This window comes from Rhagoletis zephyria, unplaced genomic scaffold (assembly GCF_001687245.7).
Source record: "Rhagoletis zephyria isolate East Lansing unplaced genomic scaffold, Rhagoletis_zephyria_1.1 Rzeph_scaffold_05733, whole genome shotgun sequence".
NCBI lineage: Eukaryota > Metazoa > Arthropoda > Insecta > Diptera > Tephritidae > Rhagoletis > Rhagoletis zephyria.
The window spans coordinates 13,225-26,566 of record NW_016162816.1 but is presented as its reverse complement, the minus strand read 5'-3'; the positions used below and the strand labels follow the sequence as shown (position 1 = coordinate 26,566).

The following is a 13,342-nucleotide window of genomic DNA, read 5'->3' as shown; positions in this document are numbered from 1 at the left end:
TCTTGGCTTGCGACCATGGTGGCTGCTTTTGAGTAGAGTTACTTTGATTGTTGTTGGTTACTCGTACATACATGTCGGTGTCGAGGCATGCGGCATTTAAGTGGATGTGTTGATGCATGCATGAGCAAGTGAATTTGCAGAAAATGTCTGTGCATCAGGATATTCAGATACAAGCCATACCCAAAGGAGTTAGTTGCACAACACATGCACGCATGTGTATGCAAACAAACTCGTGCATACTTATGCATAGCAATATTTTTGTATATACATATATCTCCTGCATTGCGTATGGTTGTTCATCGACGCCTTTTTGACCAAGTGGCATGCTGCTTGGTGGCTGAAGCTCGTGGCGCATGGCTCGTGGCAAGCGAGCTACCCATAGTTGATGCAAAATATATTGTTGTTGGTGTTATAAAAGAATTTTTGTCATTTTGAGAATTTTTGCCGACATACATACATACATATATTCATATAAGCGTGTGTTCGTGCGAGAGTATTTCTGAGAGTGTCATTAAGAAAATGAAGCTTACGACAGCCAACCAACCAGGCATCCGACCAGACAACCAGCAGCAACAAACCCGCCACAGTTGCATTTGTGGTATTAAAATTCTGAAGAAACCACTTACGCACAACAGCATAGTTTGTAGTCGAGTTGTTTTAGCTGAATTTAAATGTTTCTAAAAGCATCGTAAGTTAGTTGATTGAATTTTAATTAAAGCTGCTTTTAAAATTCAGAGCATTCCAGCGCTGGCTGCTAAGAAAATTTTCAATGATAAAATTCTTTGAAACATTTTAAAAGTAAAGCAAAAAAATATAAGGAAATGCTGAAATAATGAAGTAGCTTAAAATATCGCCACAAAAGAAATATTTTTTGCTGGCAAATGAGCATTTATTATCCTATTAACAATTGCAGTCTTATCAATGTGCGTACAGCAGTCAAGGAAGTATATAGCTGCGGTAGTAAGCGAAATGAGTGAAATGGAATGAGGGTCGAAGTGCCTCAAACAATGGACCAACATAGGAATGAACAAGTGTGCGCTTGGTTGGCGTTGAGAAATGGAATTGACGACATTGATGAGCTTTTAATTTTACTTTTCATACCAATTAAATATTAAATTCCAACTTTTCTTCAACTCCATATTCTACAATGGAAGTGTTCGCTGATACGTATGCATACAATAATTAGACACTCATTGGCAGTGAGGAAAAATACAGGCATTTTTAGTTTTTTTTAAGGAAATAAACTAAGGTGAGCACCTCAAAGTTAAATATACAAATAAATTATATTCACAATATACATACATAAGCACTCTACTTATACATACGTATGCAGAAAGTACCTAAAAATTAGTAAAATTTACCGCTTTTGGTACTGAAAAATCGTTTTCCAGGTTTTAAATCTCTAAAAATGTACACATATATTTTGTCCTGAAAATATTTGTTACGGTGCCAGCTTGTGGTAGCAGTGGAAGAGAGAGCCCTATATGGATTGGAAATACCTGGTGGAGAACAACTTGGCTACACTTGGAGTTTCTAATTGCCGTTAATTTACCCGCGAAATAAAACAATACTATTGTGGAACTTTGTTTTGTTTTAATATTTCGAGAATATTATATTTATTATTAAAGGGGCATGCCAACGTGACGGGTGCTCAAACTATAAGCGTTTTCTCTTTAATCATTTATTTGTCAAGTTGCAAACTGTCAACACTTGATGTCAGATATCAGTTTAATACGTAAATAACAGGTGTATATAGTAACTTTTCCAGTAAAGAATCAAAATAGAGCGTAAAATTGAGAAGAAGAGAAAACCAGCAGAAAAAGTTATTGAACACAAAACTAGTAAGAGCTTACAAGTGAACAGTTGTTGCACTGTTCTGACACATTTTTACAATTTATAAATCAGTTCTAAACTCTTTGCTATACACACAAGCGCTTACACAGTTCAGTGCATCATTCTTATTTTCAGCGCCGTAGAGAGGGAATACGGGCCCGGGGGGAATCTCGCTTGTTAGTCCCAACCCTCCCCCGTACAATTTATTTTTTCTGGTTGTTGTTGTTGTTGTTGTAACAACATACAAATTGCCCAAAGAGATTTTGGGGAGTGTTGCTGGAGTGACAGTCCTTGGCCACATATAAATCTGGGTCGGTCCGGTTACGTAGACCCGACTGTCGTGGGAACGTATTTTTTCTGGTGTTACATATAGATGGGAAAAATAATAATAAGAATATATGTATACTGCCGTCTAAAGTGAAAAATTAGTTAGCTACATAGGAATCTCATTGCAATTGCGGCTTTTATGATTTGGACGGCAGTATGTTGAACACGCTGTGCCTGAGCCGGGCAAAATGACGAAAAAATTTATACAAAATCGACTTGATTGGGATGACTGCCGATTGAAAATACGTAGAATTTAAAATCGGAGCTACTCCTTTTTTTTCGGAATATTGATGCTGGATCCTTTTTTCCGAAAGTTATTTTACTTCCCCAAGTTCTGTAAACTTGCTTTCTATTTCCTAATTGGAACACTTCTTTTTCGGATGAGCCATCTTTTGATGTGACGTGAAAACAATTTGAATTTTAATAATTTCTCAGAAAATATCTTCAGACCGAAAACAAACGATAAATAGTACAGTCAATATTGCAAATAAGGTGGAAAACATTCCACACAAGATAAAAATGGTAACATGCTGTTCAGAAAAATATTTTAATCAAAATAAGAAAATATTGGATCTCTCAATTTGACAAAAAATATTTTTAATTAATTAAACTACTAATATTTACTAGCACTGCCGCACAAGTGTAAAAATGTAGAAATATGCAAGAAGTAATCGTAATTTTTTTAAACTTTTTTTGTAAAGACTACCAAATTCGAAAAACACCGGTTTTTAGGACCGGTTACCAATTTTATTTTATTATGGTTATTTAAAAAATGAAATATTTTTTTTTGAAATTTTTTGAATTTCGAAAAAATCCAATTTTTTGGTACCGCGTACCGATTTCGTAAAAAGCGGAATGTTCCCGCCCATTTTTAAGTGTCTAAAGAGCAAAACCGACTTAAACAATATATTAAACAAGTATTCTTATTGTCATCATTAAAAGTTGGTAATTCGCCACTTTGAATCCGAAAAATCTTTCATCTTTCATAACATTGCTAAACGTACGGTTCATGGTATTATTACGAAAAGTGTTGGAAAATTTTGAAATCGGGTTATTTAGAAAGTATAATTTTGGTTTTAGAAAGCGCTAAGTTTACTTTGGATAAGTCAAATGTACTTTAGAAAACCTAAAATGTACTTTAGAATGTAGTTTAGAAAGTGTCAAATGTACTTGCGAACAGTGTACGAAAATAAACTATATTGTACGTTACTATTTCGTTTCGTTTATTACTTCAACAGTTCGGTACAATACAAAACAAAACGGCTGAGTTCACTTTGGCGATAGTACACTACAGTAGTTTAGTAGTTACAGACGAAACCGCAAACGAAATGAATCGTGCAGGGAAAATATATGTATGTATGTACATATATGCAATAACTAAATACAAAACGAATGGCTGCAATGAAAAAAAAAATAAAAATGTTTTTTAATTGAATTGGATATGAAAATTTACAGAAAAAATAATTTTTCACGTAATTGAAACGTTTGCATACATATAAAACGTACCCTATGGTACAATTGTCACAAACGAAAAGCAAACGTTTCTCGTTGGGGAAAATGACAGTGAATCTTACAATTTGTTTCTGACTATGTACAAAACTGTACAAAACCACAAATGATATGATGATCGATGAGCAAATGGGAATTGTTTTGTACAGTTTATTTTCGTACCCTGCTTGCGAATCATATTTTCAATCTCTCCCTAAATTATTTAGCTTGTAACTAACATAATTTTTATAAATCTTACCAACTTTTTATTCATTTCCAAATATTTGCCTTCAAGCTAAATGCCTCATTATACATTGCCCAGGAAAATTGCAGCGTTTCGTCGTTTGTGGTAATACGTTCACGGTGCAGTATGTCTTCAGTCATTTTGTCCTGAATTTACGCCACAATTCTTTCTGGTGTGCTGGGAAACAAGCTACCAAAATTATTGGCGGAAGACTATACAGCGAAGCATCTTAAAGTGTTGTCACCCATTGTGCATAATTTTATAGCAATTGCAGCTGTGGGCATGCTTCTCGATAAGTTTCACATACATGACCATTCACCGTACGTAGATCCTTAAATAAATTAGGTTCGCGAGCACTAACCAACAGTATTCGTAAGTAGAATCATCCTGTATTCATACGATGAAAAGTGTATAAATACTTAACCAATGTTACAGAGAAGAATACTTCTTGCCATCCTTCAACACCTATTCCTACTTGGCGACATTAAAACTTAAATATTTATACCTGACTATAAATCCTGTTTTTAGATATACGTACATACTTATATAAAGTATTGCTTGATTTTAATTGCAACTATCGAAAAAATTATGGATCAAAATGTTTTATTTTGCCTTACTAATATACGCTCAAAATTTCATTCCAGTGACACGTACATATCAGACCAATTTTATGAGAAAATACGTTGCTAATATATAAATCAAGTCGAACTGTGAATACGGTTTTTAGAAATATCTCGACTCCTGAGCCATCTATCGGGATAATTTACAAAGATTACTTCAATTCATAAGGGTTATACGTATTCTGACTTTGGATCAAATCAGACTGTAAACAGATTTTTTAGAGAAATCTCGACACCTACCGGGATAATTTTATGAAAAAAATATTGCCATTCGTAAGGGTAATACATGTTCTAAATATAAATAAAATCGGAGTTCTCGACTCCGGCGCCACCTACGGATTTTTTTCTCTATTCACAATAGACCCCAGTAAAAATATGTACTATGAATATGAAGTCGATTGGTTCAAGAGTTCTGGAGTCTATAAAGGACATACCAACAAATTCAAATACTTTTTATTTTATTTCTGTACATTAAACTTCCGTAGTTGTCATTTTCTATTCGATTACATACATATAGCTTAAGCCTCTGCTTGGAATTACTTATTTTACTTATTCAGGGTTTCCAAGCTTTTTTTTTAACAATCATGCTTATTTCAATGTATAAAGCTAAGTGCGGACCTTTTAAGAAATCGGTCAAGAAATAAATTGTTATTAAGTAGTGTCCAAGAGGTTTTGACATCTGATATTTTACAGCCATAGTAGGGAACGTAACATATTTGCTAAAAATTCCGTACCACTTAAGATAATTTGGCGCAATAAATTTTACTTTCTTTGCCGTTGTTTACAAATGGTAACATAAAAGCAGATTTGGTTTTTATTAACCCGTCACTTCAATTGCATTTCTGCTTGGATACAAAAATTTAAAACAAATGGTTTGTTTCTACGGGAAGGCAATTGAAAAGATTAAAAAGAATTCATCTCAAATGAAGAATAACGAATATTAAAAAAAAAAATTAAACGACCAGCGCAGATATCTATTATTTGAGAATACCAAGAAACACTTTATTGTCATTTGCAATTATTCAATCCTTCAAATAAACTAAATAAAAAACAAATAAAAATGAATAATTTCGGGCGAAACCGAACTTTATATAACCGGCGCAAGTAAAAAATATCGCTTTCCGGCGCCAAGGTTGATAAATGTGTCGAGTTTGGTAGAAATTGATAAACCGGTTACCGAGATACACTCATGTAGGCGTAAGTGGGCAGTGCCACGCCCATTGTCTAAAAATTCCCCAAAATTCCAAAAATACTGTTATTATTATCTTATATTGCATCAAACGAGCAATTCTTGTATATATGTATGTTGTATATATCCATAGGGTTCTCGGAAACAGCTACAACGATTTTGATGAAATTTTGTATATAGATAATGTTATGGATTTTAAGGTATACACTCAAGATATGTACTATTTATTTCAGCGTATTTCGGAATAGGGTTTCCACCTAACTTTTAGAGTAAGGAATTTACTTATCGATAGATATCGAAATCCAATTTTTTGTATCCATATATGTATATATTGCACTGCGCGCAAAGCTCGTTCAACCTGGTACTTAGGTGGGCATGGTTATTGCACGATTTTGTCCCCTTTCAATCACAACCTGCTTTGGATAATAGGGCAACTTACCTACCAAATTTCGGGAACGTATCTAATTTTTTCTCGAGTCATCGTGTACACGGGCAAATATTTTGACAAAGCGGGAATAAAAATGTTAACATAGCTGGGAGATAGTAATCCTTCCTCATTTAATTACCTACCATTGAAAACTGTTGGAAATTACTGTCAAAAATCTAAATACCCCGTACCAAGCGATAAACAAGACAACGGGAATTTAAAGAATATGAGCCTACATAACACTTAAATTGCATGTAATCAATGTATTCTTAAAGTTTCCGACGTTGTGATCGATCCTAGAAAAATATATTGACCTCAAAAGAGAATAACTCATTTTAAATATTACGTGTTATTCCTATGGAAAAAATAAACACTCGATGCGCAACCTCTTAGAATTATTGCAGAGAGGGGAGATTTATGGAAGATCATTACTATGTCAAATACTAAAATCTGGGTCAGATTGCGGGGGCATTACAGTATTTTTTATTTACGTTTTTGAAGTGGTCTAATCTACATAGATAGATTGAAAAAAATTTGGTACTTCAAAACTTTTGTCATGTATTTATTGCACTTAAATTTTGAGATCTAGTTGTATGTTATAAATTTAAAAAATCTATTAAATTTAATTGTAGTTTTTTCTTCCACTTTCAGAGGTTTCGGCTTCATAACATTCAGTGATCCAGCCAGCGTTGACAAGGTTCTAACACAAGGTACACACGAACTAGACGGTAAAAAGGTAAACTATTACTTTGATCAGATACCTACATACTTACATACTAATTATACATATTTTATACTAGAGAACTATCGACTGTAGACACTATTGACCACACTGCCCAGAATGTTTTTTAAAATTGTTTTGTTTGAAATTGCGTTTTTTAATATCTGATATTTTACAGCCTGCTGTATCAAATTTTTCCTTACGAAATAATGGAACGGGCATATGTGGATTTCTGTTTAAAACAAGCGTGTCTTGTACTCTTTACAAATAAATTTTAGCAAACCATAGTAGAAAACGTAGCCAATTTCTTAACAACTTCGTACTTCTTAAGAAATTAATAATAATAATAGATTGGCGCTTACACATATGTAGGGTTAGTGTTTGGCCGAGCTTCTCCTCCGAGCTGTGGCGTGCGCCTTGGTGTTGTCACACAAAGCGGATGGGCCTCATGGCAGAAATACACTCGGAGGTTTGCCATTGCCTGCCGAGGGACGACCGCTGTTAAGAAAAAACCGTTTTTCTATATTTTTTGCGATGTTGCTTTGCCCAAGGTTTGAACCCAGGTGCAGCGGAGTGGAAGCGCGCTTAAGCTTAAGCGCACCGCAGCTTAAGAAATTGGGGTCTATAAATTTTTCTTGACCATTTATTAGGCTTTTTGTATTCTTCGAACTAAATAAATGTTTAAAAATAATAACAAAAAAAAAACAGATTTAGTTGTTATTAACTCGTAAATTCGATTTCATTTCTGCTTGAATATAAAAACTTAAAACCAATGGATTGTCTCTACGGGAAGCATTGGTGTTATTGAATACCGAATAAAGAATATTTAAAAAAATTAAAACAACCAACGCAGATATCCATTATTTGAGAATATCGAGCAACACTTGGTGTCCATTGTAATTTTTCAATCCTTGAAGTAAACTGAACAAAAAAAAAACATTGAACTGTATTTATTTTTTGTTGTTTTGCGAGCATATTTGCAAGCATATTGACCAATGTTCTAGCGCTTATCTAAGCGCTTAAAATGGATTTTTTCGTGCTTATTTTATTCGGTCCTGGTTATAACATTTTTAGTGAGACCTGATTTTTATACCTTTCATGAGCATGAAATGGTATTATAACTTTGGTCCGATGTTTGTAAGTACCAGAACAAAAAGAGATAGACCCATGAAAATGTATACTTATATGATCAGAACGTCGAGCTGAGTTGATTTAGCCATGCCCGTCTGTCCGTCTGTCCGTCTGTCTGTCTGTCTGTCTGTTTGTATGCAATCTAGTCTCTCAGTTTTCGAGATATCCGGATCAAATTTGGTAGGTGGGTGTATTTTTATAACGTATTAATCATTTGTCGGAACCAGAAGAATCGGACCACTATAACATATAGCTCCCATACAACTGATTGTTCAGATATGAGATTTTTCGTTATAACTTCTCCATTTATGCAGCTAAGAACATGAAATTTTGCAGCACTTGCACCCATTATCAACAGAATGCTTACAGTGAAAATTACAAAGATCGGTTCACTATAACCTATAGCTCCCATACAACTGATTGTTCAGTTATAAAATTTTTGTTATAACTCCTCCATTTATATAGCTGGGAACAGGAAATTCCGCACTGTTTTCAATAATTATCAACAGAAAACTTACAGTGAAAATTAAAAAGATCGGATAACTATAACCTATAGCTCCCATACAACTGATTGTTCAGATATGAGATTTTTCGTTATAATTCATCCATTTATGCAGCTAGGACCATGAAATTTCGCGCTGTTTTCACTCATTATCAGCAGAAGACTTACAGTGAAAATAACGAAGATCGGTTCACTATAACCTGCAGCCCCCATACAACTGATTGTTCAGATATGAGGTCTTTTATCATATCTCCTCCATTTATGCAGCTAGGAACATGAAATTTCGCACCATTTTCACTCATTATTAACAGAATACTTACAGTGAAAATAACAAGGATCGGATGACTACAACATATATCTTCCATAAATCTGATTGTTCAGATATGGGATTTTACTGTAAAACTACTTTATTTGAACAGCTAAAACCGATAAATTTCGTAAGATATTTTATAAATAATAATACAAAGTCTACTGAGAAAATCGTCAAAATCTATGCTGTATAAGCTTTATCTCCTATAGCACTGATTGTTAAGATACCAGTTTTTGCCATATATCTCCTTTATGTAGGAAACTAAACCCAATAAATTGTGTTACCGGTTTACATACCGATCACATAGCGGTGAAAATCACTTAGATTGGTGTCATATAAAGTATATCTTCCATACCTCTGATTGTTTAGAGGCGATTTTTTATATAAGTATTTAACGCCTCTATCGATGTATGCAGATGTATTCAAAAGCAGTAATCTGTCAAAGTAAAATTTGCAGATGTTCATGAAAGGTATGAATCCTTCGGCATAGCCGAAGACAGCGCTGCTCTTACTTGTTTTTACATGGTATTTGCATGCAAAATTTCAAATGCACACCGACGTCTTTTAAAATTGGAATAAAGTTTTCCAAATATGAGTTTTCTTCTCAATAACAACAAAATAATAAATTTGTGCATTCACTAAAATTGCTTGATCACGGGTCTCTGATAAAAAGTAAATATAAGCAGAAAATGGATCAAAACAGAGCCGGTGGGAAAAGCAACATTAAATTCTATCGCAAGAGAAAGCGAATGTTGCAATAGTAGGCCCATAGTTTTGGGCAATGACAATGGCGTGNAAGAGAAAGCGAATGTTGCAATAGTAGGCCCATAGTTTTGGGCAATGACAATGGCGTGGGGCAAACAGCATGTACGCTACCGTGTTACAAAATTGTTTGCAAACAATTTTAATTACAACGACTACTAGGACAGATGAAAGCGATGCCAACGAGCAAGCGACTATAATGCCTTCACATATACTTACATATAGATAGTATATATAGGGTGTTCCAAAATTTACTCAATATTTGGATTTAGCGCCATTTCTGCAATTCGTTAAGTGTCGTCAATGAAAATAGGCAGAGTGTCAACATTTTTTATCGTTGTGCCGAATCATAAAAGTTTTGTTAATTCAGGGTCTAAAAGACTTTACCTATGGAACAAAATTTACCAGCTGATTTTTATGTGCTATGACTCTCTTCAGTCATTCATTGCCCTGACGGAAGTAAGTGTTTTATTAAATGAAATAATTTGAAAACTATTTTGAAACAAGTAATTTTCAAGCAAAAAACGAAACCGAAACACCTATAAAGTACCACCTTTCTTTGAAATAATTATAGAAATCGGTTAACGTGATCCGAAGTTATGCCGTAAAATACATTAAAAAAAAATTGACAAATTAATGACCTCCTCCTTTTTTGAAGTCGGTTAACAGCTGCAGTGAGCATTTTTACTCAAAGACACAATTTGTATCTTGGAAATATGAAATATGATCTGTGAAGTGCAGAACGATAGCGTATTCAAATGAAACATACTGACTTTGAAGTTCTTTAAGCCAAATGCATTTTAAAGTATTTGAAATCAAATGCAGAGACGGATAATTCACCGCTTTCTAGGACAACGCCACGTTAAGTAAATCAGTTCGTTGCTGGAGAAAAAGTGAGAGTTTCAATTAGTTATCAATTTCCTATAGGGTGGGATTAAACAATACAAATTTATTTACTTTGAAAAGAGGCTTAGGCATATTAAAGATGCTGAATCTAGAATTAAAATCTTAGCATAAAGAGCATTTAACATTCCCATTAATTACAAATGTATTTTACATAGCTTCAAGCTAAGTTAAAACAATGTAGATTAAAAATTACTGTAGACTGAAAATTTGTTCGGAAATATACATACTTCCGGGTGGCAACTCTGGCATACGAAAATTAGTACTATGCAAATATGTTTGTACAAGGAATCGTTAGAAACTAAATATGTATGTAAATAAGAAGGTTGCTCCTTTATTGTTTGTGTTTTTGACGTTGGACCTTTTAACGCTTTGTCAGATAATAAACGTGCAAAGTCGAAGCTTTGTAGCGTTTTACCGTTTGGGGCACAAACGATAGTTGATAATGAAGTTTATGGCATGCGCTACAAAAAAAATCAAAGGCTTTGTTGAGCAGTTGTTTTTATTAGAGAATTCGATAATTTTGATTAGCAAAGCCAAAATAAAACGGAAAAAAGTGCCCCTATTATGAACTCATGGCATATTGTTAATGTGTGTGTGTATATGAGTGCAGTGTTATGAAATCTCTAGGCCACTGTTGCTATTGCCTGCCTTTGCTTTCTCTTCGTTTCAAATGTACAAATATTTTAGTACTCCTTTTGCTTGTCACAAATTCGAAATTCAGTTGCATTAACTTAATTACACAGAACTGACGCAGTCGCGAACAAATTCAGTGATATGTTTTGGTATCACCAAGTGCGACACACTCCACCTGGCCCAATTCTATGCCAGCCAGTCCGACTTCTGATGTTCAATTTCCGTTTGTTTGAAATTTTGCGCTTGGCTATTTTATTTAATGCCTTTCTGCTACTGCGAAAATAGCGATGTGGCAGTGAGATTTCATGCCATTTCCACTTTAAAGTGCACATTTTTCTCACTATTTCTAGGTATGCCTATCGATCTTCTACATAAGTATATGTATGAATATATGTATGTACATATTCTATGGTACAGTAATCAGAAATATCTACTATACTAAAGCAGCATCAACATTGGCAAAACATTTTCAATTATTTGCAGTTTTCATTCATTTTCCATTACGGTTCGTTTAACAGGGTTGGCAAATAGATAACTGGGGTGCACTGCGAGAAAACCTCAGTCATAAATTGATGCATTTTATTTTTTGATTTCTCACTAAACTTCAGCGTTGATTCCACATTTCTTGTTCACAATGCCTCATCTACTCTACGTCATACATACAGATGAAACGATGCGATTAAATACAATTATATACTCGATACTTTTCGTCCGATACCAAGCTATTTTGGTATCGACAAATTTCAACCAAGTGTTGAATAGGTATTGAAAAAATACTCGCATCGAAACCTGATGCGAAGGCAAATTGTTCTTCGTAGTTTTTTCCTGTGCTTTACGGCTGCTTAAATGCCAAGGAAAACCGCGAGAAGGTGCCAAAGTATACTCGGCCCAACTGTTCGAAAAGAAGATTAATGTTTAGTACAGACGTAGAGGGTAACTCTATTATTCTTCGCCCTGAAAACATTAGCAGGCAAGACTGAAAGTAGGGGAGACTAACAAAGAAGAAACAGAATAGGGTACAAAGAGTTGATAACAAAAAAAATAAATAAAATATTCAACGTAGCCCAGCATTGAAAATTTAAGCGCCATCTTCACATCTTGTCTGGAGAAAAATTGATGCCTAATATAAAATTATTCTAGTTTGTGGCATCTAGCTACTAGGAAATCGAATGTAACACATATGCAGCTTTCGGTACAATTTTAGACCCAAGGTTCAAAAACCTCCACTTCCAAGATGCCAATACTTATAGTGAGGCTAGCTGAAAAGTTTTATAGAGGTAGAAGTAGTCAAGGAGATGGTTACGACTGCTGGGAACACGGCAAACAGCTCACCATCGGTCAAAGAAGAAAAAGGTCTACGAAAGGGAAGGAAGTGTAGTTATTCTCAAGGCCAGTATCTCGTTCGAATTCGGATCTATTAGAAAAATGGGAGGCGCTGAAAACTGCATTAGCTTTGTTGTAGGCAGAGATGTTAAGTATTTCAAATACAATTGTTTAATTTACTTGTATTTTGTATTTAAATATTTTTTTTTTAACAGCATTTCCATTTTGTATTTTAACCCTTTGCCGGCATTTGTACGATATATCGTACACATTTTTTGCGAGTTTTAACGATTTTTTTATTGGAACGTTCTTATATGTTGAAAAAGGCATCTCTTATTCGAGAGATCTTTTAGGTTTTCAAAATAAAAGCTTTAAAAAATTTAAGCGAAACAATTTTTTATATATATGCATTTTTACCAGATTCTTTGCTTAAAAATTTCATATTTACTGGAGTTGGTTGCAAACTTTGCTATTTATCATCTTACAATCGTCATATTAGCAACCAAGAATGCTCAAAATTAAAAAATTCAATATCCTTTCTTAGCCCCTATTTACTTATTTATAAAAGTTTGTGGCTAACAAAATAAGCAAACTCATTAAAAAAAGTGCACGATATATCGTAGAAATGCCAGGAACTCATACATACAATCGCTTTATAATAAAAAGGAGGTTTTTCCAGAAATTTTAGGAAAATAGGGGTGGCACCGCCCACTTATATGATAATATGCGTATCTCAAAAACTAGTTGACCAATCTCGACCAAATTATCCTCTTCTCAAAAAATATTTGGTCTCCGAAATCGAATCAAAAATAGTAATTCGAAAACTTATCTACAAAATCGTATTTTCTGACTTAAATTGACCTTTAAAAAGTCCATTAAAATAGGCAATAATATTTCTCTCAAAACCAAATAAAATTAGGGGGTCT

At 34.0% G+C, this 13,342-nt stretch overlaps 1 long non-coding RNA gene across 1 annotated transcript in view; it reads left to right on the top strand.

Moving 5' to 3' along the window:
• Window positions 1-13,342, top strand: part of LOC108372415 (uncharacterized) — a 25,012-nt gene that overhangs the window by 6,660 nt on the left and 5,010 nt on the right. The window contains exon 2 of the long non-coding RNA XR_001848860.1: window positions 6,780-6,864. This is a non-coding gene — a long non-coding RNA (uncharacterized LOC108372415). The remainder of the gene's footprint in view (window positions 1-6,779; window positions 6,865-13,342) is intronic.